The 27918-nt window shown below is 38.3% G+C and overlaps 1 pseudogene across 1 annotated transcript; it reads left to right on the top strand.

Annotated features, from left to right (window-relative positions):
• The first annotated feature begins 398 nt into the window (after positions 1 to 398).
• On the top strand, positions 399 to 27761 carry LOC148736556 (uncharacterized; annotated as a pseudogene). Its single transcript, XR_015998976.1, has 27 exons — positions 399 to 1248; positions 2254 to 2471; positions 3090 to 3194; positions 3309 to 3460; positions 10378 to 10598; positions 11060 to 11163; positions 12024 to 12107; positions 13018 to 13269; positions 14504 to 14660; positions 16700 to 16838; positions 17355 to 17535; positions 18190 to 19266; positions 19393 to 19609; positions 20082 to 20112; positions 20568 to 20772; positions 21188 to 21333; positions 21685 to 21837; positions 21935 to 22102; positions 22547 to 22645; positions 23061 to 23131; positions 23222 to 23282; positions 23749 to 23838; positions 24322 to 24434; positions 24833 to 24916; positions 26357 to 26465; positions 26626 to 26681; positions 27322 to 27761. The product of XR_015998976.1 is annotated as an uncharacterized LOC148736556 (transcript).
• The last annotated feature ends 157 nt before the right edge of the window (positions 27762 to 27918 follow it).

The following is a 27918-nucleotide window of genomic DNA, read 5'->3' on the forward strand; positions in this document are numbered from 1 at the left end:
TAGGAAACTGTAATACCCTGATAACATCACTAGGAATCAACTCCTTGTCTTGGAGCACAAATAATTCCTGGAAAAGGTCAGGATATTGTTTAATCTTTTCACCAAAGGACAGCACTGCAAGGCCATCTCGCACTTGATCAAGAAGTATTTTAGGGTGCCCCAGGACATCATGCATTATTATGCCCTGCAAGACCATTGTCTTGTTTGAATCCTGAAAGAGAAATAGATGATACAGAGTATTAATATTAAAACAATTATCAGACATGTCACTATTATCCTAGTTTTGTTATATCCTCAAAGTAATTTGACTGTTGGAGTTCTTGGAAAATAAGTTTTAACAGCAAAATGATGTGATTGAGAGTTGCCCTTTTAAGTCTTTGATAAAACACCTCTATTGATTCCATGTAAAACTTTTGTTTGTGGTAAAGGCCGCTAAACCCAGTGAATTGCTCAACCTTAAGGTTCCAAATAACTTGAAGTGAGTAAACTTACAGTCAATGCAATAGTTAAACCACACTCTGATGGAAAATTTCCTCTACATCCAAAGTTGAAACAGATACCTTTAAAACCTGTGGAGGTTCAAGCAGTAATTCAAGTTGTATCCTTTTATCAAAACGTATGAGGTGTTAAACACAGTACACTAAACCTTCTGTACTCTTTTACCTCTATCTTAATCTACAGTATTTCATAGCTTCGACATAAACTTAAGTTACCATTAACTGAACAAAAACAGTACTCTCCACAAGTAAGATATCAAATGGGATAAAGAGCACAGCATGTATTTGACACAGCTTTCTATGCCTATTCAAGTTGTGGTTATAGTACTAAATAACAGTACTACTATGTAACACTGGTCATCAGAGAGAACAAGGAACAAGGTGTTCCAATCCAGGGGTGTAGCTGCACAAGGAGGGGGGGAGGGATCTGGTGTGCCCACAAACCCTTTTAGAAACCTTATGATTGAGATGGTGAAAACATGCAAACCCAAACAATAAACGAGGTTCATAAGAAAAAATGGCACAGCAAGCAAGCAAGGTTATTCACGATGCTCTTGAAGACCCTGATATTCCTTTATCTCTTGATGAGCTGCGATGGGTGGGTAGTACTGTTTACAATGTAGGCTGTGTGTCCTATCAAAGCGACTGTTTTGCTGACGGAGTGCCATTGCTGGCTCTTGCCTGTGATGAGTTAAAAATCTGGAGCTTTGGAGCTGAAACAGAAGAGAAAATCATTGTCCAAGCTCAAGAGGTAAAGTCTGTTCAATTGATGAATGTACTATAATTTAAAGTTTATTGAAATAATTAATAGTTCAGTTGAACTATGGTTTGACCCTCTACATGAGAGTTTCCCTCGCTGAAAATGTTACATTCAAGTATTGTTTCAAGACTGTCTTATGGGTATCAGGTGTTCTAAGCTAGAACAGGGTCCTTTCACACAGTCAACAACTGCCAGAATTCGACAAATTTCGCCGAAAATGTTCTCAAACAGCTCAATTTCGGCTTGTTGTCGTTCGAAGTGATCTGCATAGTGCAACTGGTCATCGCCGTCTGTTTCATCCATGCCTTCAAATGGATCTGAGTCGGACTCCTCCTCCCAGATTTCTTCATCCTCTGTTCCATCCAAAGCGTTGGTGATGCAGCATTTATGAAATGACTTTGCGATCATTTCAGTCTTTATTTACTGAAGATTTTTAGCGCTATTTGTGACCCCATACTAGCCAGTGTACTCCCTCTGAAAGCAATGGTCTCGTGTATAAGCCGCACCTGCGATTTTGAGCCCAAAATTTCGGGAAAAAAGTGCGGCTTATACACGAGTAAATACGGTAAGCTGTGACAAGATAGGCCTTCTAGCTCATAAGGTCAATTTGCTATGGGTACAAAAATGAAACAGGTTTGTGATGAACCGAATAGGAACAAGAGTGGGTAAGAGGGGAAAACTTATTACTCTTTCACTCCCAAGATTTCATTCATAATTCTCCTTACTGTCTGCTTCACAATTTCTATGATCCAAGTTTGGAGAATTTGGTATTAGCTTAACTAATAATCCCTTTATCAATTGGTATTTGTCTTTAATCTCACTACTGGTCTGTTTGATATAGTGTTGATACAGTAAGGAGAAATTCTGTCTTGGTCACTCATGGGAGTTAAAGGGTGAATGTAGAATAAGTTGCTGATGACAAATCTAATTTTGGCTAACAATGACATGGTGAGTTTTGAAAATGTTTATTTGGCAATGTTTGAAAAATACTTTCAGGTGAAGCTACTCACAAAGTATGCCTTGCTAGTTGACTGTCAAAGAAGAGCCGGAAGAATCAGGGATGCACTAAAGACTGCTTCAACTGTGGTCCTGGTAGCACTGAAAACAGCCTCTGATGCCCACACCCTAAAACAGCAAGTCAGACAATGGGTCTCAGTGAAACATGAGCTGGTGAAGGATCTACAGGAGGGAGAAAAACAGTCTGAGAGATGCAGGTTTGTAATAGAGTTCAAAATAAATATTAGTATTTTGATGTCGATTAACTTAAAGCTTATGAGTTTTAAGCAGATGTCAGATCATACTGTGTAAAAACAAAGGTTACAAGAACTCCAGAAAATTGGTTTTAATTTGTTTAAACTTGATCAAATGCATGCATGTTGTTTTCATAATCAAACAGAACATACATACATGCAGCAAATATAAGAATTATTCCATGGGAAGTGCCCTCAAACGATTTCTATTCACAAGTTGCGATGCATCAGAAAAGGAAGGAGTGAGTTTTTTATGCATTGCAGCAAGTGAATAAAAATTAATCAAGCACTATCATAACATAACCGTTGAAATGTGGCAGATTCCTCACCTCAATACACCAAATTCCTAGTTTTTGGCTCGTTCAAGGCTTCAAAAGGATCAGATAAAATTTATTTAAAGAGGGAAGAAAAAAATGGGGGGAATTCTAATATTTTAAGGTTGACTCTGGAGAGATAAGGCATAGTGATAAAAAAAGACAAAATGATATAATCATTATGGTGTTGAAGAATTACATAATTAAAGTAAGATTGAGTAAATTGGAAACTGTCTGAAGAAATTTCTTGGTTCTTTTTTCTTCTCAGAACCCTATGCAGTGCATTTGCAGAGCAAGAAGATGCAAAAGATGTAGAAGGAAGCCAGCTCTGTTTTGTTTTGCAGGAAGAGCTTGCTTGTTACAAGACCAAAAGGTGACAAAAGACTTTCTTTTACATTCTGACTTCTTCTTATGGTTTCCTCTTTCATAAGTGAAGTACAACTGTACCTGCCAAAATGTTTGATTGAATTGTTCCAAACTTTTTCAGCTATGACACAGCAGTTGAGCAAATTGCTGTCATCAAACAGTTGAGAGAGCTGTACGTTGTTCACAAAGATGAGTTTCACTATGCATCAGCTGCATTAGAACTTGCTATATAGCCCTGCATAGCTTAGGAGAGGTAGACCTTGAAGAAGAGAGGTAAGTGTCTTATCCTGTATAGGTTTAATGGTTACCAGCTGACATACAGGCCAGGGCTGTTGCTAACTGTCAGCTGCTGGTGAAATTTGGCAGAAGAAAAGTGGAAGTCGGCAGCTGGATTTTTGGCCAGCAATCACCTGGTAAAGCACAACCGGCCATTCCAAGGTTACACACTTACAATTACGTATGATGCGCGATACTTGTAGTAGATAGTGCTATTTAAGCAATAGTGAAAATCAGACCTGAAAAAAAAATCAGGCCTGTACGGGATTGGAACCACTGACCTCTGCGATACTAGTGCAGCGCTCTACCAATTGAGCTAACAAGCCAACTGGGAGCAGGCCGTTAAGTTGATTCGTAATAAACCCGTGAAAGTGATAAATTAGATACAATGATATATATGAAGTTCATATCTTTTGAACTGCGGTATTAGATACGTATGATGCACGATCCTCGCAGTAGATAGCGCTATTTAAGCAATAGCGCTACAGTGTATTTAAGCAATAGCGCTATCTACTGCGAGGATTGTGCATCATACGTATCTAATACCGCAGTTCAAAATATATGAACTTCATATATTTCATTGTACACTTACAATTGTTCACCGCCTTTGAGCCACCTCACTTGAAATTTCAGCCAGTAGCCTAACTTCTTAGCTACCAGCCTGAAAGGCCTAGTGCTGTTGGACAGGATGTTAGTCCATGGCAGGCAGGGCTCCAATTTAATTTTTGGATCACTAACCCTTCGGGTTAGTAGACATCTTTTTTACTAACCAAATAATAAAGTTTGGTATCCAAGCTCACAAGTCACGATATCTCAAATATTGAACATTTTGATAATAACAACTAGGACAAATTAAAGAGTAGCTGGAATTGCATGGTGACCCCAAAAACGTAGACAATTATCCACCTATTTTATTTCCCTCTTGTTTACCATGATTAGTCAAGAACAGTACATCTACAGCACATTCTCTAAAAAGAGTTAAAGTTGACTTAACAACTTGAGTATTCTAAGTATTCCTCTGAGAGTCGGGCCTACGTGCTCTTTGCCCTGAGGTCTACTGATGTTTAAATATGTTAGAAAATTTTACTCACCATGTCGGGTTAGTTGGACAAATTTTTAGTAACCAAACGTTGAAAATTACTAACCATTGGTTAATGGGTTACCATTAATTTGGAGCCCTTGCTTGTAAATCCACAGCATTTAAGTTGCTATTACCAATCCATACTCATGGTTGGAAAGGGCCAGTATGAAACTAGAGTGGGTTGCCTGAGAGTAAAACACAGTGGCCTTGGTTAGGACTCCAAAACAATCCTCTTAAATTGGAGTTCAGCATGGTAACCATGGATTGACCAAGTCTCCTATTAATTGTGAAGAATTGTTATCATCTTCTTATTGAAAGGACAAAGTTGGTCATTCAAACTGTCAGTTACTTTTATTAAAAACACATCCCCATTTAAAACTGTACTTCACCATTTAAAAATGTACTTGACATTTGAGGTATCTTAGTTCCTGAATGAGCCAATCAGATCTCAAATGCATTTTTAATGAGTTCTCTGGGAACTAAGTTCCTGTGTCAACCAATCAGATTTGGTTTGCAAAATGGACTTTGCTCTTTAGGAACTAAGTTCCTCAATAAACCAATGACATGGAAGAATACATGACATGACATTTCTAAATTAAGGTTTGCCTGTTTTATTTATGTCAACACTAGATAGAGCAGACAACGTTACACTTTGGCAGGAGTCGAATACACGATGATCTACACGGCAACGAAAAGGCATCTGATACTATACAATTCTGTAAAAAATGCCACAAGGGTTTTGCCGCGCTTTTTACCAGCGCTAATACATAATCTTATTAGAAGTTTTCTTGTGTAGTATCACTAAGTATTTTTACAAGTTGTACCGTAATTTGACGAGCCCGCAGGGCGTGTGAAAATACAAAAAAGGAGTAAAAATACTCAGCGACACTATGCAAAAAAACGGCTAATAAGTTATTTATTATCCAACACGCCAAACTGTTATCTATGTTGTTCAGTACGGTTGAATTTCGCGGATATTTATTTACGGGGAATGCGTGACAGAAGTATGCGAAGCGGCACCAAACTGGTGCGTTGTTTTGTTGCTGTTTCTATTTTCTTCGATGAATTAAAGGAAGAAATTTCCTGGACGTCGAGCTGTTCTTCTTCGTTTGACTCATCCAGTAAACTTGGATCTGTATTTGCCAGCCATTCTGACTCTTCGTCGTCGGATATTTGATTCAAATTGTCTGCCGTTTTGGTTTTGGTTTTTGTTTTTGTTTAACTACAAATCCACCATTCTTCGCTTGCGCGATGCGAGAAAATCTGTTTAACCGATACTGTAGATTACAAATACCGGGTGACATTTGTACTCAACCAATCGTTTTCTAACATTTTCAACGCTGTAGTGTATGTATAAAGGGCAGAAATTTCCTCTCCTACGATTCAAATGCGTTGATTATTTTGTTTCGGAAAAGTATTTTGCTACGCTTCAATGATCTCGTCTCGGATTGGTCAAAAACTGACATGCGTGGAAATGAACTTACAGTTGCGAAATGAGATGAAATCGGCGTTGAGTTTTTTGTTTTCCTTTTCTCTCTCGGGAGTTAAAAAAATCCATTCCCAAAGGAAAATTAGGCAGATCTTCATCGGCTTATTAGCTTGTTGCCATGTCTAGTCTAACTTTTTACGGAAGTTTTAGCCGGTTTTTAATGAAAAATACTGAAGTCACTCGCGCAAAAAACAAAGTGTCGCGAGGCATTTGACATCACTAGCGTGAATCAGTAGGAAGCACGCTCGCGCAATGATCGAGTTTGATTGCACGACTCTTACAAGCTATGTTATGATAAGCAACATAAACCGGTCCAAAAACTTATCGCAAGAGCAACATTGCCGGGGGAGACTGTTTTGACTTGTGTACAATACCATTTCAAATTGTACTTGACATTAAAGGTAACTTAGTTCCTGAATGAGCCAAGCAGATCTGAAATACAATTTTCATGAGGTCTTTGCGAACTAAGTTCCTGTGTCAACCAATCATATTTGGTTTGTAATATCAACTTTGTTCTTTAGGAACTAACGCCCGGTTCAGACGCCGATCTTTTCATGAGCCGAACCTAATTCCTTGAATTAAGTACATGAAAAGATCGGCGTCTGAATCAATTTGGAACGGCTATTTCAATTTGGAACGGCTTACCCGTTCTTCCCGCCTGGCTTGGCCGAGAATTTCGCCTGTAGAACGCCTTTGGAATGGCTTTAATTCAGACGCCGTACTTTTCATGTGCCGATCCTAATGCATAAATTGTTGTAATGTGTTTTGCAAGCAGTTTGACTGGTTTTACTGGAACTGAACTTGGAACGGCAGAAAAGAACGGCGTCTGAATCAGCAGGCGTACTTTTGTTAATTTGGATCGGTCCAAATTCGAATTGAGTTCGGCTCATGAAAAGTTCGGCGTCTGAACCGGGCCTAAGTTCCTCAACAAACCAATAACATGGAAGAATATATGACATGTCATTTCTAAACTTTAAGGTTTGCCAGTTTTATTGATGTGAATACTAAATAGAACAAACAACAATTAACGATTGGTTCATACGTCAGCGTGCGTTCATCGAGATATGAAGCACGAGGGAACTTTGGAGAGCACGAAAGGTGCCTAAGAGTTGCTCGAGGCTACGCCTCGAGCAACTCTAGCTTCTTGAGTGCTCTCCAAACTTCCCAAGTGCTTCATATCTCGATGAAGGCACAGCTGACGTATGAACCAATGGTTTTATAACATTTTCAACGTTATAGTTTTTGCATAATGGACAGAAACTCCCTCTCCCACGCTTCAATGTGTTGGTTATTTTGTTTCGGAAAAGTATTTCGCTATGCTTCAATGATCTTGTCTCAGATTGGTCAAAAAGTGACAGGTGAATTCATGTGTGGAAATGAAGTTAGAGTTGGGAAACAAGATGAAACCGTTGATTGTTTTGTTTTCCCTTTCTCTGGGTTCTTTCTCGAAAGTTAAATCCATTCCCTATGAAAAGTAGGCAGATCTTTATCGGCTTGTCCGCTTTTTGCCATGTCTAGTTTAACTTTTTTACGGAAGTTTTCCCCGTTTTTTAATGAAAAAGTCTGATCAAAAGTCACTCGCGCGAAAAAATTTTTTTTCTCGAGGGACTTGTTTGCTGAGGTCATGAGAATGCACCATAGGAATATGAAGCACGCTCGCGCTTTTGATTAGACAAATCTACAAGCTATGTTATAAATTGAATTTCTAACATATAGCAGAGCTGAGCAATCAAACTCAGTATCTGTAAGCGTGTTCTAGATCTCGATAGCGCACGCTGTTGGCGCGCGCAAATGGCTTCGCCAGAAATTTTTTTTTGCGCGAGCGGCGAATTTGTAAACACAGAGAAAAATATTTTATTTCGCGAGAATAAAGGTTAAAAATAGAGCCTCGGCCCACCAATCCCAAAACGAAGACAATTTTGCGACCTTTCCCTTTGACTTGAGTTCTTAACTGAGGTAGAAAAAGAGAAAAACAACGGGAAACGGGACTCGGCATCAGCGCCGTCATGATTCGCTTCACTGAACAAACACTTCTAAAGATAGTGTTGTCCGTTCTTCGCGTCGGAATTCGGATGCAAAATTACCCCGGCTATGTTATAAACTGTGTAATTCGATTGTTTGTTCTTTATCATTGCCGGTACAAAGTTTTGTACAACGAAAGAAGAGAATTGGCAAGTTAGTTTTGACATGAAAACCGCCGGATAGACATTAGTCATATGATCGCTTTCTAACTATATCGGCGCTGATAAAAAGCGCGGCAAAACCACTCACGGCAATACGCCTCGAGCAACTCTTAGGGCCTGATTACATGAGCCGGGCTGATTTCTTTTGTTTTGGTGTTCGCCATCTTTCGTTCTCTCCAAACTTCCCGCGTGCTTCATATCTCGATGAACGCACGCTGACGTATGAACCAATCGTTAATTGTTGTTTGTTCTATTTAGTATTCACATGAATAAAACAGGCAAACCTTAAAGTTTAGAAATGACATGTCAAATATTCTTCTATGTTATTGGTTTGTTGAGGAACTTAGTTCCTAAAGAACAAAGTTGATATTACAAACCAAATATGATTTGTTGACACAGGAACTTAGTTCGCAAAGACCTCATGAAAAATGTATTTGAGATCTGCTTGGCTCATTCATGAACTAAGTTACCTTTAATGTCAAGTACAATTTGAAATGGTGATGTACACAAGTCAAAACAGTCTCCCCCGGTAACGTTGCTCTTGCGATAAGTTTTTAGACCGGTTTCTGTTGCTTATCATAACATAGCTTGTAAGAGTCGTGCAATCAAACTCGATCATTGCGCGAGCGTGCTTCCTACTGATTCACGCTAGTGATGTCAAATGCCTCGCAACACTTTGTTTTTTGCGCGAGTGACTTCAGCATTTTTCATTAAAAACCGGCAAAAACTTCCGTAAAAAAGTTAGACTAGACATGGCAACAAGCTAATAAGCCGATGAAGATCTGCCTAATTTTCCTTTGGAAATGGATTTTTTTAACTACCGAGAGAGAAGAGGAAAAGCAAAATACTCAACGCCGATTACATCTCATTTCGCAACTGTAAGTTCATTTACACGCTTGAATACACCTGTCAGTTTTTGACCAATCCGAGACGAGATCATTGAGGCGTAGCAAAATATTTTTCCGAAACAAAATAATCAACGCATTTGAATCGTAGGAGAGGAAATTTCTGCCCTTTATACATACACTACAGCATTGAAAATGTTAGAAAACGATTGGATGAGTACAAATGTCACCCGGTGTTTGTAATCTACAGTATCGGTTAAACAGATTTTCTCGCATCGCGCAAGCGAAGAATGGTGGATTTGTAGTTAAACAAAAACAAAAACCAAAACGGCAGACAATTTGAATCAAATATCCGACGACGAAGAGTCAGAATGGCTGGCAAATATAGATCCAAGTTTACTGGATGAATCAAACGAAGAAGAACAGCTCGACGTCTAGGAAATTTCTTCCTTTAATTCATTGAAGAAAATAGAAACAGCAACAAAACAACGCACCAGTTTAGTACCGCTTCGCATACTTCTGTCACGCATTCCCCGTAAATAAATATCCGCGAAATTCACCCGCACTGAACAACATAGATAACAGTTTGGCGTGTTGGATAATAAATAACTTATTAGCCGTTTTTTTGCATAGTGTCGCTGAGTATTTTTACTCCTTTTTTGTATTTTCACACGCCCTGCGGGCTCGTCAAATTACGGTACAACTTGTAAAAATATTTAGTGATACTACACAAGAAAACTTCTAATAAGATTATGTATTAGCGCTGGTAAAAAGCGCGGCAAAACCCTTGTGGCATTTTTTACAGAATTGTATAGTATCAGATGCCTTTTCGTTGCCGTGTAGACGATCGTGTATTCGACTCCTGCCAAAGTGTAACATTGTTGTCTACTCTATCTAGTGTTGACATAAATAAAACAGGCAAACCCTAACTTAGAAATGTCATGTCATGTATTCTTCCATGTCATTGGTTTATTGAGGAACTTAGTTCCTAAAGAGCAAAGTCCATTTTGCAAACCAAATCTGGTTGGTTGACACAGGAACTTAGTTCCCAGAGAACTCATTAAAAGTGCATTTGAGATCTGATTGGCTCATTCAGGAACTAAGATACCTCAAATGTCAAGTACATTTTTAAATGGTGAAGTAGTTTTAAATGGGGATGTGTTTAAAATGAATCTTTACTCAGCAGACACCTTGATGGGCAGGGACAAAAAAAATTGATCCCTTTCAAGTACATCAAATCTGCATCAAAAGAAACCTAGACCTGCGTTGAGCAGACACTGCAGGGCTCGACACTAATGGTAGCTGAGTTTCTTTAGATCTGCACCACAGTACTGTCAAGAAGCTGGGGAGACTCTAGAGCAGTTATTGGACTCAACAGATAGTCAGGATGAGGAGAAAAACATGCATTCACGTCTGCTGGATAGACTTGGTGCTGCATATTTATGGCAGGCTTTGCTTGAGCTCAAAGATGCAGTAAATGAGAGAGCAACTTCAGCAAGGTCAGAGCTTTCTGACAGTTATGAAGGAGAAGAGGAAAGTACTGGAAACTTTTTTGATTAAGATCTGATCTGACAATTTGATGACCCACCCAGGTCTCAAATTTGGATTTCTTGAGGTCGTGCTGGCTGCAGGCTATCTGTTAGGCCACTGAGTGTGCCTCCAACAAAGAGACGCACTGGGGCAAGAAGTTGATTTCAGTTAACTTGAAGTCTAGAGTGAACATTACTTATACAGATTTTATATTGTTCCTTGTTCAACACATTTTCAGGAACAAATTGTTGTCTTTGATGAAATGTCATGTGCCTGTTTTACCATAGACATGAATTTTGTAGTCAGTTTTTCTACAGCAACAACATACTGTACCTGTACGTGTACATGGAGGACCGTGCAGAAGGGAAAGGGGCCCTGACATTGCACCTCCGGTGCATCCCCAAAAGCACCTCATTCCCTCAAAATATCAGACTGTCAAATGAAATGTTGGTGTAACTTTTCAGATAGAAGATATCTGCCTGGAGCAACCATTTATGGAATCACTTTGTGCAGCTTTGGAAATGTGGACGTCACTAAGGACCAAATCACTGCAACAAGACACCAGTGGAAAGGTAAATGTTTCCTGGAAAAAGCATTTTAGGGCTATGTAATATATTTTTTTACTTTAATTTCCAAAACATTAATATTTTTTCACTGGCAGTGAGAATTATTTATTTGAAAACAAGTGAAACTGTAAACTTACAAGAACAGTTTTCTTTTATGGGGAATTTGTTGTGAGAACTAAATAGGTATCAGCTTTTGATACTTTCAGAGGTTTTACGATAGGTACTTAAACACTTTGAAAGATGTGTCATTAAAGATTTATGGATTACTAAAATTTAAATGCTGTGCTAAGTCTGCACTCAAACAGAGTGCCCACCCAGCCCGAGGTTATCCTGGTTTCCATTGAATTCACCCTTTAAATCCCAAGACCTAATCACTAATTCTCCCCTCTAGCTGCTACACATTTCCTTGTAAATAAGTTATAAGAATTTGGTGTTAGATCAAGAGAACAACTTCTACATGATAAGTTCAAGTATTCTCATTACCTGTTGAATCATGTATGGGCTTTAAAGGGAGAAGATACATGTTTAAATCATTTCTGGGAGTTAAAGGGCTAAGCAACTAGGCGTATTACTACTCGCCCAAGAAGGGATGCTAGTCCATTGCAAAGTTATCCCCTTCCCCCAGCATTTTATCACTTGGCAGGCTTTTCATCTGTACTCCTGGTTACAGAGAGGCACGTGATAGAAAAGAAAGCTGTGTTTTGCCCAAGTGGACACAGCAAAATGACCCAGCCAGTTCTCAAACCCAGACCTCTTGACCCGCAGTGCAGCATACTAACCATTGGGTTACTGCATCTCCCACTGTATACAATACATTTAATCTTGCATGAATGTTATTCTCACCAAATTTGTTTTTTATGTTCTAGGTTGACCTGGACCATCTTATTAATCCTGAAGAGACATATCATTACTTGCTTATCACCGCTGAAATGTTTGGGCTTTTAAAACAGGTGAAACCTGCTACGTACTTTCATTGGTGACGATTTGGATTTCCCACAGGCAATTAACTGTTCATGCAGTCCTGTCACAACATGACCATGGCAATAGAAATGTTAAAAAAAATGTTTCGGTAAAAGAAATGACAGCAGTTTTAAGAGATTTAAGTATTTGAAGTAAAAGGCTATCACTCAAAAGAAAAGAATGATTTTCTCCAGTCAGGTCTTTTTTATCTCGACTGGGAAATTTTATACAGTGAGGATCCTTCCCTTTGTTATCAGTGGTGTAATGAATAATGTAGGTTCTACATTGTTGGAGGTTATTGCAAGATAATTTGGTTGTATCAACTGGGTTAATAAATATTAATTGGCCGCAGCAAAGAATTTCTAAAGCTGATATTCCAAGGTTAAGCCCTTTATCAGAGCAAATGGTGAAGGGTTAATACTTGAAGCATCAGCTTCAGAAATTCTTTTCAGCAGCCGATTGGCATGTACATTATCAACTCAGCTGATGAAACCAAATTATATGTACTTATAATTCCCCCCCCGCCTCATCTGCCCCATCTGATGCAGCACAACATATGGGTATCTTCAAAAAATTAAGCATGTGGGAATATCTTCCATTGCACCACTCCCTTCCCAGGATTAACTCTGCTACCCGTAGGCTTAGGCAAGTTAAGCCAATAATTTATATCCACTTTGCAATACTGAGCGTTTTAAAAATTTTTTAATTAATAGACTTGGTTTTAAGCATAACTTAGCTGTAAGTAATTAATACACATTTTAGCCCATTACACTTTATATGTAACACTTGAAATGTATTTTATCAGTGAAATAAAGACTATTTACTATTTTAAGTTACAACAGTTTCCCATCAGAATCTTACCCCCTTTATTCATTCAATGAATGAATTGTTTTCTTGCAGCCCTTAAAAAAAGCTGGTGCTCTTTACATGGCTGCCAGTATATCCCAATCAGTTGGTACCAAAGATATGCTGGATAATGGATTGTGTGCCCTAAGTGATGCTGTTCACTCATTGTGTGACATTCTGGACTTGTCACATGCTTCAATTATTCTGTCTCATACAAGTAACCTGGTTGATAGATTTGAGCCCTGCAGTACTTCATGGGTTCAGTTCTTGTTGGCCAAGAGTCACTACTTGCTAGTCACAGGAAAGGTATGAAAAATCAAAATCATTATTAACCCTATCACTGCTTTAACTAACTCTACTTACTGTCTGCCAAACACTTCTCGTGATGTAAGTTTGGAAAATTTGGTATTGGATTAACTAAATAATCCTCTACAATTGATTTTCTTCTTTATTCTCCTCACTTGTCTGCTTGACATTGGACTGATGTTGTAAGGAGAATTCCTGTCTTGGTCTCTGACATGGGAGTCAAAGGGTTAAACAAGCATTCATCATGCGGGCATATACGTGGTACTCTAGCTCCATGTTGGTGATTTTTCTTTGTGCTGATCGAAGAACTTGGAATAGCTTTAGGCAAGGAAACTGTGGGCCAGCTAGCCTCTGAGAGCAGCTGGGAAATCCAATTTGTATAGTAATCACATGATTTTGAGTGCAATTTGGAATAAATAAGCACGAGTAAATTTTTTCAAAGACTAACAAAATTGCATGAGCCCATAGGGTGAGTGCAATTTGTAATCTTTGAAAAAATTTACAAGTGATTATTTATTCCAAATTGCATGAGAAAATCATGAAATGAAATGAAAACCTTTATTAATTTATAAGGCTCAGGGTAGCCCCTTCAGACGCAAAAAGCTGTCTGTTATCAATGGGAGCCCTGAGCAACAACATTAAAACATTACACTAAAACAGGTAATAATATAAGTAGAGAGCTATTTACAAGTAAAAGATTAAAAGATGTATAACACGAAATATCATTAAGATAATTCGTTAAAAAGAGTGCAACCATAATAATAGAAGGATCTTTTTGCAATCTCATTTGCAATCATCTTTTTGCAATCTCATGTGATTATGTATTAATAATATACATGAAAAAATACGAGGTAGCTTCTCACAACTACGCAGAAGAAAAGCGCATGCATCACATGCAAAAATAATTTATTCAAACCCTGCAAGTGACATTGACCTTGACATTGACATTGACCAATTATTCTGACCAATCAGAATGTCTGGTTTGTTTCTTTCTTTGCACTGAATTATCCCTCTTCTGTACTGAATGAACTCTCTTCTGCACTGAATTAACTGAAAACTGCATTCATCTTAACCAATCAGAACTGAGAAATTTTTTCATGTATATTATTATACAATATACGGTATAGGAGGAAATACCAATTAAACAGGTCTATAATAGGCAGTACGTGTGAACACGGGATTGTCCAGTTTGTGATGTGTGTGTCAGTCGTGGTTTTCATTGATTAATGTTTAGTATTCGGAAGGGGAGGTCTCCCTGAAGGAAGCACTGCAGAGTGAATTCTTCACACACAAGAGTTACAAGTCCCACCTGTTGAAAGCCAGATGGAAATCAATTTGCTGTGAATATGCAATGCTCCCACCCACAATCCACAAATTTAAGATAATAGTTGGTAAGTTCACTCTTCTTTGGAAATTCCTCTTTCCAAAACTTAGATCTGCTATTCTCCACAGTTATTCAGTAACTTTTTCATAATGGAAATGGGAATTTAGCAGTGGATATTCCATAAGATGGCTCTTCTTGTCCACTGATACTAGGTCTAATTGGTAACGTAAGGTAAGGTAAGGTAAGACTTTATTTAACGAGGGTAACATGTGACAGTAATGAAACTGATAAACTAATGGCCCTCGAAAATTAAAATTCGGAAAAAAAAGGAATTGTAACAAACGTAACAATATTAGGAATAATTAAAATAAAATAATTAACCTATATACATCATAAAATATTTAAAAATATAAAAAAAATTACAGGAATAATTTGGTAAGAATTTGATTATCTAAAAATATTTTAAAAAGGGAACGCTTAAAACGTTTTACACTGGTACTCCGTTTGATGTCCACACTTAATTTGTTCCATTCTTTCGTGGCTCGCACAGCAAACGCTCGACCCCCTTCAGAACTTCTCTTAAAACGCGGGCACATTAAGTTTAAATTACAGAAACGGGTTTGTCTATTATGAGTGTCAGAGTTTCTGATAAGAATATCATTTATATATTGCGGGGTATTTCCATTAAGCCTTTTGTAGGTTAGAGCGCATCGATGGACGTATGATTCAGCATAAAAAGGAACCCACTTTAAGGTGTTAAATAAGCCGACAGAAGGTGCTGTTCTTTCGGCATCAAGGATAATTCTAGCCGCACGTTTTTGAAGACGCAGGACTTTCAAAAGATTTTCTTTACTGCAAGAAGTCCATGTCGTGCTACCGTAAAGCATTACGGGTTTAATGATCGTAGAGTAGTATATGTCACGTTGATTGCGTTTCAGATAAGGACTTATGTGACGAAGGAGTCCAATACGTTTCGCCAACTTTTTGCATAACTCCTCAATTTGGTGATTAAATGAAAGATCCTGATCCAATGTTATCCCAAGTAGTTTGAAATCAGTAACATGTTCGATATTGCTTCCATTCAAGCTGACATCTATTGAGGTAGAGGCGAGAAGGTTCCGCAAACGTTTGCCTGTTACCAGCATGGACTTCGTTTTCTGAGAGTTAATGAACATTTTATTTCGTGCTGACCATTCATCTAAACGTTTGAGATCTTGATTTAAAGCCTGTGTCAGATGAGGAACATTTTCCCAGCAAGAGCATTTTGATAAAGTTGTGTCGTCAGCATAAACGTCTAGTGTTGAATCACGTATACTTAAAGGCATGTCATTTACAAACAATAAGAAGAGAATGGGTCCTAAAATTGATCCTTGAGGTACTCCTTGTAGCAACTGCTTACTGGTGGAACAGCAGCCATTTATACGCACATATTGTTTTCTTCCAGTGAGATATGACCCAAACCACTTTAATGATATATCGTTTGATCCATAAATAGATAGCTTCTTAAGTAAAACCTCGTGATTTATCACATCGAAAGCCTTTCTAAAATCGACAAAAGCTAAGCCAGTTACCATATTATTATCCATTTTAAAGAGCAGTTCATCAGTTAATTTAATCAGTGCCGTTTCCGTGGAGTGATTAGGACGAAAAGCTGACTGGAGGTTGTATAGCAAATCATAGCTGTGCAGGTGTTTGCGGAGAGATGTTGCAACGTGTCGTTCAAGGATCTTAGAAAGAACGGGTAATACAGAAATTGGTCGATAGTTGCTTGGAATTTGGAGTGTTTGTTTTTGGAGACCCCTAGAAAGATCCTTGGAGCAAGGAAGAAAACTAACAACAAACTCAACCCACATGTGACACCAGGTCCAAGAATTTAACTAATGGGAGGCGAGTGACCTCACCACCGCCCAATCCCAGCTCCCCAATATTGATTTTTTATTTCATTGTTTTAATAAACCGTCGCCAAGTGACCTGTGAAAATTTAGGCAGACTTATTACCAACAAAACAGTCTGTTCAACCAGATAATTTTTGATCAGTGAATCAATTCATGAGTTTATGAGTAATTCCCAGGTGACAGTTATTTTTTTAGTATTATCATTGTTAAGATCCTCTACTTGGTTCACTGACTCCTGGAATGGGCTATGGATGCACTTCATAAACTAACACAAATGGCTGAAGAAATCTTTGGTTTAGATGCGTTTTGTACTGGCAAACAGATACACAAGCAAAAGGAAAATTTGTTGGGTAAGGTGATTGAGGAATTTTTGTTTCCTTTTATTCTTGACACAATTCTGCAGAGCCCTGCTTGCAAAGTAGTGCCCCTGATTTCTATGAGCTTCTACTAGGGACAATGTGTTCTGATGACTGGGATAATACAGGGGTTTCATTAAGGGCCAGGCACTGGGCAAATTGACCGGTTGTGAGGACGGTTTTGCCCACCTGATTTGACGGTCTGGAGGAAAGTTTATCTTATAAAGAAGTTCAGTTCAAAGAGTTTTGCCCGCCTGTGAAAACCAGTTTCCCTCCTGCAGAAAACATTAATGAAGCCCCAGATAATATATACCTAAATCATGTGGTACCTTGCAATCCTAATTCAGGCTTTGAGATAGAGTCGTGCTTATAATTGGATGTGTTATTATCCTGATTAAAATATAGAGAAAAGTGCAATCAAACTGGCCTGAAACATGGGAGAGTTTTCTTCTGTTTTATTATTAAACTTTGTATCACATATTTTGGCATCTATTCCTTTTGTTTGTGCAGATTTGCTAGCCACATCAGAAAGTTCTGGCCGAAACCTTTCTAGTTTGTCAATCCTAAATGACTTGCTCTCATCCCTGTTACAAGTTGGTCAGCTGTATGCTCATCAGGGAGCTGTGAGGGAAGCTTTGAGGCAGTTTGTGGATGGTGTTGCACTAGCAAGGCAATTTTGCCTACCATACAGGTGATTTATTCACGTTTAGTAAAAGCTCTGTTAAACTTTTGGACCCACACTAGATCAGAAAGTCAAGGAGCATAAATCGAAAATTTTAGATGAGAGAATTTTGTAAGAGCTCCAAATTTCAAACCTTTTGGGAACAGAGAGCCATTCTTGTGAAAACCACAACAGTTAGGTATGAAGTGTGTATGTTGTAATATATTATAATTTCCATTTTTCATGTATTTCAATTGGTTCTTACTCATGATATACTGAGGGACAGACACAGATATGATGTCACCATTGACAATATTTTGCTTTTTTATCATATAAAAGGAATAAATTCTCTGTTACCCTAGGTCTGTTCAGTAATGAATGACATGACATAACAATGTGTTAAACATAAATGACACACTCAGCTGCAGCTCATGGGCCACTTTGATCTAATACCACATTTTTACATAATGTGTGATATGTAACTGAACAGACTCACTCCAACATATAATCTCTTTGTTGACCAGATTGAAATTTGATTGTTACCTCTAGGATTTGTTGTTATTGTCCATACTTTCTTGTTTGTTTGACTGCATTATTATTCTGACATTAAAAAAAAAAAAAAGAAGATGGAGGAGTCCAGTTTGAAATTTGGATGTTTTGAAACTAGATCTTTGCAATTTTCAGGACAACAGAGTTCCTTATCAATATTGCACAACTTGAAGTGGTGCAAGGCAAGACAGAAAAGAGCCAATGTAGGGTTAATCAGGCGGAGAGAATCCTTCAACCAACTCTGAAATCTGCAAACAAATCCAAGTCCTCTGAATGTTGTGTGCAAGAACCACTCTTCACAGAACATCCACAAACATGTGAGCGTGTCAGTTGCCTTGATCCTGTACTGCATGTTATCTTTGTAGAGTACTTGATGAGTCTCTCCAACCACCTTGCGCTTACCTCAAGACCTGAACAATCATTGCAAGCATTGGATGTGGCCAAGTTAGTTTGTGAAACTGCAGTGTGTAAAATAAAACATGCTTGTAAAAGACTTCATGCAGTGCTGTATCATTCAGAAACTAATGATGGCAGTTCAAAGGGAACAAGGAAAAGAAAAGGAACCAATTCTGGAAGAGGGCGAAAACAGAAGAAGGATACAGCTGCTGCAGAATCCTATTTCGCAGTCCATGTTCGATCAGCACCGAGTTACTTTACATTGCATGAATGTAAAGACCTTACTTCAGAATGGAAACCTTACAAAGGCCAATCTTGTGCTATCAGAAGCAATGGTGCTACTGCGCTGTTTAGAAAATGTGAATGAGAGCACCCCAGTTCACTTAGTAATCAGCAAAACCTTCTTACTTCACTAATACATGGAGTAGCAGCATTGCTTGAAAACAGGAATTTGTCTAGTGAAGTTTCTGTAGATTTTAACTGTTTTTTTAAAACCCAGATGAACACCATATCTTGTGGAAATACAGAAGAAATGTCATCCTGTTGATGCGGTGAATGATGAAGAATCTGAGCCTGAAATGCCACGAAAGGCTTCAAATAGAAAAACCAGGACTTCTAAAATTCTGGAAAAAACTTCTATTTTGGATGATTGGAGGAAAAAATCTTTAAGAGCAAAAGGCAAGGGAAAGAGCAAAAAAGTCATGGAAGAGCTTCAAGACTGTGACAAATCTGAAGCAAGTACTGAACAAAAGCCAAAGCAACACACTAAGAAACCATCTAAAGCTATTTGTAATGACATGGGTGATCATATCCAAGGTACAGTGGACAGCCTCCCACTTCAACCCATTATGTGTCCTCTCTGGACAAAGGATGTAACTCAGCTCTTAATTATTCAAGTTGCTAATTTTGGTTTGACATTTCTCTCTTTTCCTCCCTGTCCAGCATCTAGCAAACAGCTTGATCAAGCTGCCCAGTACTTCAGGGAAGCATTTAATCTCTGTCAAGCATGTCCTCCTCCTGCCCTGTTCTCTGACACCTGTCGGGGATTAGCCTTCTGCCTTGGAAGATCAGCACCTGAAGTTGCAACTTACTACTTAAACTTGTCCTTGTCTGTTACTCTTAGACATCAAGCTGTTACCAGAACAGGAAAGAGAATAAAGTAAGATCTTAAAAATTGTTTGTTGAACATGAAGTTGTGCTGAAAATGAAGGGTTAATTTCTTTTGTTTTATTCCCCTGATGTGAATTCAACATTGAATTAATCTTCTGGTAATTGGTAAATTTGCCTTGTCCAAATCAGTAAAACAGTTATTTTTCAAATTTTTTCCTTTTTTTTTTTTTTTTTTTGCAATTACAGCAAATGTATAAACAAATTTCATTTCAACTTCTTATGTCCCCATAGAGCAAGATATCTTAGCTATAGTAAAGATGCCAAAGGGGAATTGTTTACCTCTAAAGATTAATTTGGAACTAGTTTGTAGAACACTCATCTAGACTACAAAGATAATGGCAAAGTTTACATCCTTTTTGTGAATTTAAGTTGAAGTTTCAACTCAAACTAATTAAAGATGACTTCACTGACTAGTGACTAGGGATATTTTCAATTGAATCCCTGTGATTTTGTTATTTTAGGAGAATAGCAAAGGATTTTTCTAAACCTTTGGTATATATGATAACACCTTTGCTTGTGAGTACTTGTAGCTACTGTTGCATTTGATAGACTTCTATTTGTTATGTATACAAAAGAGGGAGATTTTTCGTGACCTTGTGAAAACCAGTTGGATGCTTTTACCTCTTAGACATGGCACACAACTGTCCGTGTTTACTGGTATCCCCAATTACTGTGGCACTAAGTGACTCAAAGTTTATCTGCTCCTTTATATGGGATGCGAAAACAAGGAACTAGAACCTTTGATGCCAGAACAAGGAACTAGAACATGGCTGCCAGAACAGGGGATTACAGAACAGGGAACTAGAACATGGATGCCAGAACAGGGAACTACTGTAAGACGTGGGATGTCAGAACAGGGAACTAGAACAAGGGATGCCAGAGCAGGGAACTTAATAAATCTACAAGTAGATTTCTCTTTATTTTGTTATTTTCTTTTTGTCTGTTAGGAAAACAAAGAAGATCTGGTGAAGCTTGCAGAAGGTCTTTCCTCCTTGTCACTTGATGACTCTTCAACTAATGCTACTCACCAAAAACTGGCTGCCCTGGTCAAGACTCGAAACATCATGAAGTTTTCCTTGTGTGCAACTGAGAGAGACAAACAAGGTCTCTTCACTCCTGAAGAAATTTCTCTATTGCAGAACATGCCTAAAGGTACATTATAGTTATTTTACAAGCAATAGCGAGCTTTCAGCTGTGTTATGCAGCCAAACCAGCTTCAAAGAAAGTGTTTAACTCTTCAACTTTCTCAGGATTGGTTTGTAGAACAATGTGACTCTTATAACAGGAGAATATTTTTTTCTAGCAAAATGTAATTGTCACTAATTTAACATAATTCTTTAGGCAAAATTACTTTGTTGAAAACTTTTTGTTACCAGACCACCTCATTTGACTCTTCCCAATTCCTCAGCTCATGCTACACATAGATGATTACATTTGCCATGAATTTTTAGTTCCTTTGACAAGTAGAACTGAAATTTAATTTGTTACGTTGAGCAAATAATGAATTTGGCAATAATCCTATAGTGTGATATTGGCAAGGTAAGAAATTAGAATTATTGTTTTCTAGAGTGGACTGTTTGCACTTTGGAAACCTTCACACATCCAGTAAGCAAGGACAGAGAACTGCTGATCTGCAGGGTAAGGGCTGACTGTGATCCTGCTGTGGTTAAGATTAACACAACATCTGGAGAAGCACAGAACAAGGATTGCACTGTATGTCGATGTGTTTGTAACAACTTGGTTATATTGCGGTTACTCTGTTGTTGTATTTAGGGAGAGTGGACCTCTAACCTCTACGTTGGAGGAGGTAGTAGCTTACAGTCAGTTGAGATTCTGTAGTGCAGGTGTAAGCTTTGTCCAAGGTCACCATGAGGGGTTTTTGGGTAAAACACTGAATTCTCACAATACCTCTTTATTCTAGAAGATCACTATAAATATGTCTGAGCTAACTGTCTGGATATCTGACAAAACAGTGGGGGTCAGTAAAGATAAAAGCACAAGAACAGGGTTGGTGAAGTAAATTAACCTAATTAACTATTGACTGAAACAATTTATTTTGTAAAGGGAGACAAAGTTATTATGGATCTTTCAAAGCTGTTCCAGCCTGGTGTATTGGACGAATTTACAGACATAATGAATGACAGCATCAAAAGCATGAATATTAACAACACAACCGAGTGGTGGACACTAAGGACAAGGCTTGACAGGAGAATGAAGGTGATGAGCATTTCAACTCTCATGAGCCATGAATGTGTATCCTCTCCTATGACATAACTGAAAGTCTAAATTGTAATAATTATGGTCATTTCTTTAGAACCTTTTGGAGAAACTTGAAGGTTCTTGGCTTGGAAGATGGAGAGGAGTTCTTCTTGGTCAGCCTATTGATGAAGAGTATCGTGAATCAATAGCATCCTTAGCCAGAGAGTTGGAAGAGAAAGTTTCAATCCTGTGTGGATGCCGACCTCATAATCATTTGCTTGAAGTATGTTGTGCATGAATCAATGAGAATTTCCCGAGTTATAAGGATGGCAGATTGTATGAAAAATGTTTTGTCCATCAATCTTTGTTATGATTTGTGTGCCATCTTCTTTGGTGCTTGACCCAAAGATGACAATTGAAGTAGCAAAACCTTGCATAGTAACCGAATGGGAACTAGGGATGGTTGAGTGGCAAGAGCACTCACCTCCCTGCTGTTCCACAGGTTCAATTCCCAGACCTGGTGTCATATGTAGTATGTGGGTTGGTATGTCCTTGCTCCAAGGGTTTTTGTACAGGTTCCTTGGTTTTCCTCCCTCCACAAAAACCATCATTTCAATGTTTCACTTTAAACCAGTGGACAAGAAGAACCACCTCATGGAATGCCCCCAGCTAAATCCCATTGTTATTATTAATATTTTTATTATTAAGTGTCCTTTGTTTGTCGTAGGTCCTCATAGATTCGTCGTTTTGCTTATCAAGAAAAGAAACTGCTGAAGCACTGATTGAAATTACTGCCACGGATGCTACCTTACCTTCTTTTGAAAAAGTAAGGACAAGAAAATTTTTGTTCCAATCAAAGAATTCATGATCAAGTGTCTAAAGTAAGTTGGAATTTCACTGGTTTTGTGAAAGCAAAGGGCTAACTCTTCACTCTAATGAAGGGCTAAAGTCAGATTTAGCAAATACTTACATTAACTAAATTGTAATTTGGTCCACTTGTATTTCCTAGACATAGCAACCCTCTGGCTTTTTTCTTCTCAACCTGTATTGCAATAAGCTGTTGTGATTATTTTTGTTTTGATTATTTGGTGTTTGATAAAATTGCACTCTATTGGTTTATCATCGTCAATTGCCTGACAGGAGAATGTGTTTAGTCTTAGCAACTAGGGACAAAGGGAGGTTCTTCAGCCTTGGCCCTTAAGTAATCATCATTTCATGATCTCTCACATTGCGTGTTTCAGCTACTTGATGAAGTTCAGAACCTCACTGACAAGCTATTTGAAGATACAGACAAGAAAAGCTGCATAAACAAGTTCGAGGGAACATAAAGGTTAATTTTCTTTCTTACCTTCATTACTTGTACTCTCGAGAAATTATTGATGACAACAAACTTCCTTCTCAGGTCCGGAGGTCACTCTGCAGAGAACATTCCTTGTCATCCTGTAATCCTAACTCTTGGAAAAGTAAGAGCCAGCTTTTTTTGGTCTTACATTTGTTTAGTAATCAGCCATTAAATGTATTCTAGCTCTAGCTCTGAAGACCTGACAACTGAACAACCAATATGTGGGTTCTTTGTAAATAGATGTTGGTGAACTGTCAAGGAATCAAAGCTTAGCCAAACACAAGGGTGAGGGGAAAGGCATATGTAATGGACTCACATTCCATATTAGTTTAAAAAGTGGTCAGATGCAACATTTGTGTAATGGGTACTGGTTGCTCACCATTATATTCAAGGTGTTCAGACACTAAGGTAGATTTATGGGCATGCACACATATGCTGTAATTGCAAGATGTGTGCCTAAATTGTGGTAGCAGATCTTACTTATCAACTCATTCAGTATTGGGACATACTCTTCTACAATTTTTGAAACCAGAGTCAATTTCTGGCATATCTATAAATCAAATTGATCTGTGTTTTATGATTCATAGGATATTCAGCATCTTCCATGGGAAAGCATACCCTTCCTGCTTGACCAACCTGTGACAAGGGTCCCCTCTCTGCAATTTCTTTTTTCCAAGGTACACATTCCATTAAGAGGTCTTTGAAAGTTTGAAGACCTGAGTTGTCTGTCAAAGAACTGTCATGTTTTCTTCCAGAACCATATTGATATTTATCTCTGCTATGCTGTCAAGAGTGGAAAGAAATTTATTTTAATTAATTATATCAACCCTGATGCCCACTGATTGTGTAAACCATGGTTTGGGTTAGACCTTGTGTAAAGAACTGGCTCATTTGGTTTCTGGAGCATAATTCTCCCTTACAATAATGGTTTTGTAATTTTATGAAAAGAAGTTGTGATCTGATACAAAAAAAATGTTTGTCATTTCATTATCTATTAGCCAAGGTAAGCATACAGGAAAAATTGTCAACTGATTGAATAGAATGAAGGTCTTTTGAAATGTGGTTGCCTACCACAACAACTTTTGTGCCAGATTCTTAGCTTTTTAATACCTTGATATTCATTGTCAGTTAATTTTTTTTTTCTGCGTTTTTCTTGATAGTTATCGTGTCGAAGACAGTTGCCTAAGATTGATCCTGAGAAAACATTCTATGCACTCAATCCTCAGAATAACCTACCCAACACCCAGAAAATGTTTCAGAAGTGGTTTGAAAGGTACAAAACACAAGCAAACGATTGAAGCAAATGAAACAGAAGAAAGACCTGATGTTGTGTTTCTTATATATTAAACTAGGCTATACAAGTTGATAGAGGTAACACCAATATATTATAAACTGAACAAATAGATTCAATGTTGCTGTGTGTCTGTTTAGTAATAGATCACAGATGACATCAAAATGTAGTAAGAACAAAAAAGTGGCACAGGAAGCCCAGCCAAGTGTGTCACTGATTTTGGCATTTTGGCAGCATAAAATGGTTTTAAACTATAAGAAAGCATAATATTGTTGATGGTGACATTACTCTTGCATCTGTTTTTTTAATAGATCACAAGTATGAACCAATCAAAATGCTTGTATAATCCAGCTTATATGAATAATTGTTGTCACTTGCAGCGAAGATGGATGGCAAGGTATCACAGGAAAGGCTCCCACACAGGAAGAGTTCAGGAGTGCTTGAACTGACCATGACCTGTTCATGTGAGTTACTGTAAAGGCTCCAGTAAGGGGCCTATTGGCTCACAGAGCCAACTAGGAGTATTACCACTCACCCCCCCCCCCCCTGACAATTCGGCAGAAGCCATTTGTCCTTCTGGGTGAAGAGAGGCACTGTGAGAGTAAAGTGTTTTGCCCACAAACACAACACACTAACCCAACCAGTACTCAAACCCAGACCTCTCAACCCGGAGTCCAGTGCACTATTCCAGGGTCTCCCATCAGCTTTGACTGTCCATGACCTGTTCATGTGAATAACTAAAAACACTCCAGTAAATCTCCTTTTAAATGAGCCCCCTCTGTCTAGAACATCAAGCTTCTGGTATGCCTCCTATCTCTCATCAGCCTCCAATTTACCCCTCTCTCTCTCCCCAACAAAAACTGTCATGTACTGGTTACATTATCCTCCATTTGAGAATGTCGGCTTCCATCTTTAAACATTACAAGTTCTCTACCAAGAAATGTATACAACAGATCAAGGGGAATGTAAACAATTATCATTTGGCTCTTACAAAGTTGTTGAAAAGAACCTTCCCCTCACACCCCTCTGATATGCATACCTCTAAAATAAACCCTAGTTCTGAAACCCTGAAAATTTCTAAGCCTGCCATTGACAAAGTAGAGAATTTAAAAGGTCGTAGAGGTTGGATATTTGCAGAGCTGTCAGTGCTGAAATACTGAGAATCATGACTCTTAAATGTTAAATAAGTTGACTAAGATAGAGACAAAGATACTTTGGGTTTCTTTTATACATACTTGAAATTTTGCTGGTGTGACTAATTAAGTTGGATGACCCATGTTATTATCATTCTGATATGTCTGTATCAGGTACTACCAGTAATGATTTATGTTATATTGACTGAACTATATGCAAATTACAACTGAAACAGGGGAGATGGTGTTTTTTTTTTATTTTAGAAGTGAAATCAGTATCTATGACCCTTTTTATATGACATTTGATGCTCTTGCGTGAGTTGCAGTTGCTTAGCTGCTAAACTGGGTCCATAATACAACCGTTACACAAATTAAGGATCATATTTACTGTAGGTGCTCTCAACCAATACATCGGTTGACATAATTATTTGTCGAGAGTCAGTTAACATTTGACCGATATGTTGGTTGCCATTTGGCTGACAGTCCGTCAATGTATCGGTAAAGATATTGAGCATCAACTGTCGACTAAGTCTCAACCAAGTATCGGGCAGCTGTGAACCAACCATAAACCAAGTGCCGACTGACTATCGACCGAGTGTCACCCAAGTGTTGACTGACTCTCAACTGATATATCAGTGGAGAGCACCTGCAGTAAACATGATCCCATACTTATTAGTTCTAGATGCGATAAACATTTTCAGATAAGGGTATCTACAGTAGAAAGTTTTATTGTTGTTGTTGCTTTAATCATCGCATCAATATTCTTTCTAGATATTTTGGTCATGGCACTAGGCGTAAATTTCTGCAGGATGATGACATTCAAAGGTTGGATTGTCGAGCTGTTACTCTGCTTATGGGTTGCAGTTCGGGACAACTACAGGTTAGTTTATTCCTGACCGTGAAGGAAAAACATTATCACATAATTGTTGTTGACAAACCAAAAAAAGGCAAAGGAAGTGTCCAATTGTCTGGTTCAGATGTGTAGTTAGTTGAGACTAGGCATGGGGCATATAAGTAACCACTCTATTTTAATTCATTAGGTTGGTGGAGAGTGTGAGCCAAGGGGGATGGCCTTAATCTATCTTCTGGCAGGCTGGTATGTCTTTGGCATTCATTTCTTGTGTGTCAGTTCCCTCACAAAGTCTTTTACTGACATGCTATATTGCAGTTTTCAACAGCTTTTTGCTTAAGCAGCTGTTGATATAGTAGTGGGTAGTTGTCCTTGGAAAAGGGGTCCTAAGGCAAGACTTAAACATGAGAGCCAGCTCGCAGGCTCAATAGACAGCAGTAAGAGAGGACTCATGGGCAGTGATAGACAGCTGATAACCAGCTTTTATTGAAACCTCTGGCTCTAGTAGACAGAGCTCAACACTAACTTTTCAACTTACTAGCCAAGTGGCCAGTGACAACTTAGATGTTATGACAATATCAGTTTGTTTACTAGCTACACTGGCTAGTGGAAATCAAAAAACACTGGCCAAAACTGAATTTCTACAAGTGTGTGGCTAGTTGGCTACCATTAGTGTCAAGTCCTGATTTGAACCCAAATGTCAACTGCTATTGACCTTTGTCATTGGGAAACTCGTATAACTTTGCTTTCCTTATAGGTTGGGCACTCCCTTTTCTTGGACCAGACCCTCAAGGAACTAGTTATTCTTCAAAGACCATAGCTCTACTCTATGGTTCACTGTATAGATATGTAGCATGTAATCTATTTATAATGTATTCACTTTCAGCCCAGCCATCGTTGCTAACTTGTGGGATGTTACTGGCAAAGACATTGATCGCTTCAGTGAATTGCTGCTGAAACAGTGGCTTCAATCTGGGTCTTGTTTCTCGTTACCACAAGTACTAAGCCAGTCGCGACAAGCTTGTAAACTGAAATATCTGATAGGAGCATCTCCTGTACTTTATGGTTTTCCAGCTTACACCAAGGAACAGAATGGTTAACCAAGGATTATATACTAAAATATCTCTAGTTCCAGTGAGCAATAGCAAAGTATTTACCATACTAGTGCTGATTGTGTGGCAAAGAGGACAAGCATTATGCAGAGTGCGTTTGGAAATGGTAGTGCATACAATTTTAATGTTGATAGAGCACTTAAGTGTAGACTACCATATGCAATTGGTGCTAAATCTACATGGGCTGAAAGTACCCGATCAGTTTAAGTAGAGCCAGTTTGTCATACTTTGTCCCACAATCCTGTCAAGTTGTACAAGAAAGAAACCCATTTGAAACAGAGAGGAATATTATCTTTTTTTTCCTGCTCTACTACAGCTCTTATTCTCTATCGCACTTATTTTTTTTGAAATTATGTCAGTACCAACGTATC

Source organism: Stylophora pistillata, chromosome 3 (assembly GCF_964205215.1).
Source record: "Stylophora pistillata chromosome 3, jaStyPist1.2, whole genome shotgun sequence".
In the NCBI taxonomy this organism is placed as follows: Eukaryota; Metazoa; Cnidaria; class Anthozoa; order Scleractinia; family Pocilloporidae; genus Stylophora; species Stylophora pistillata.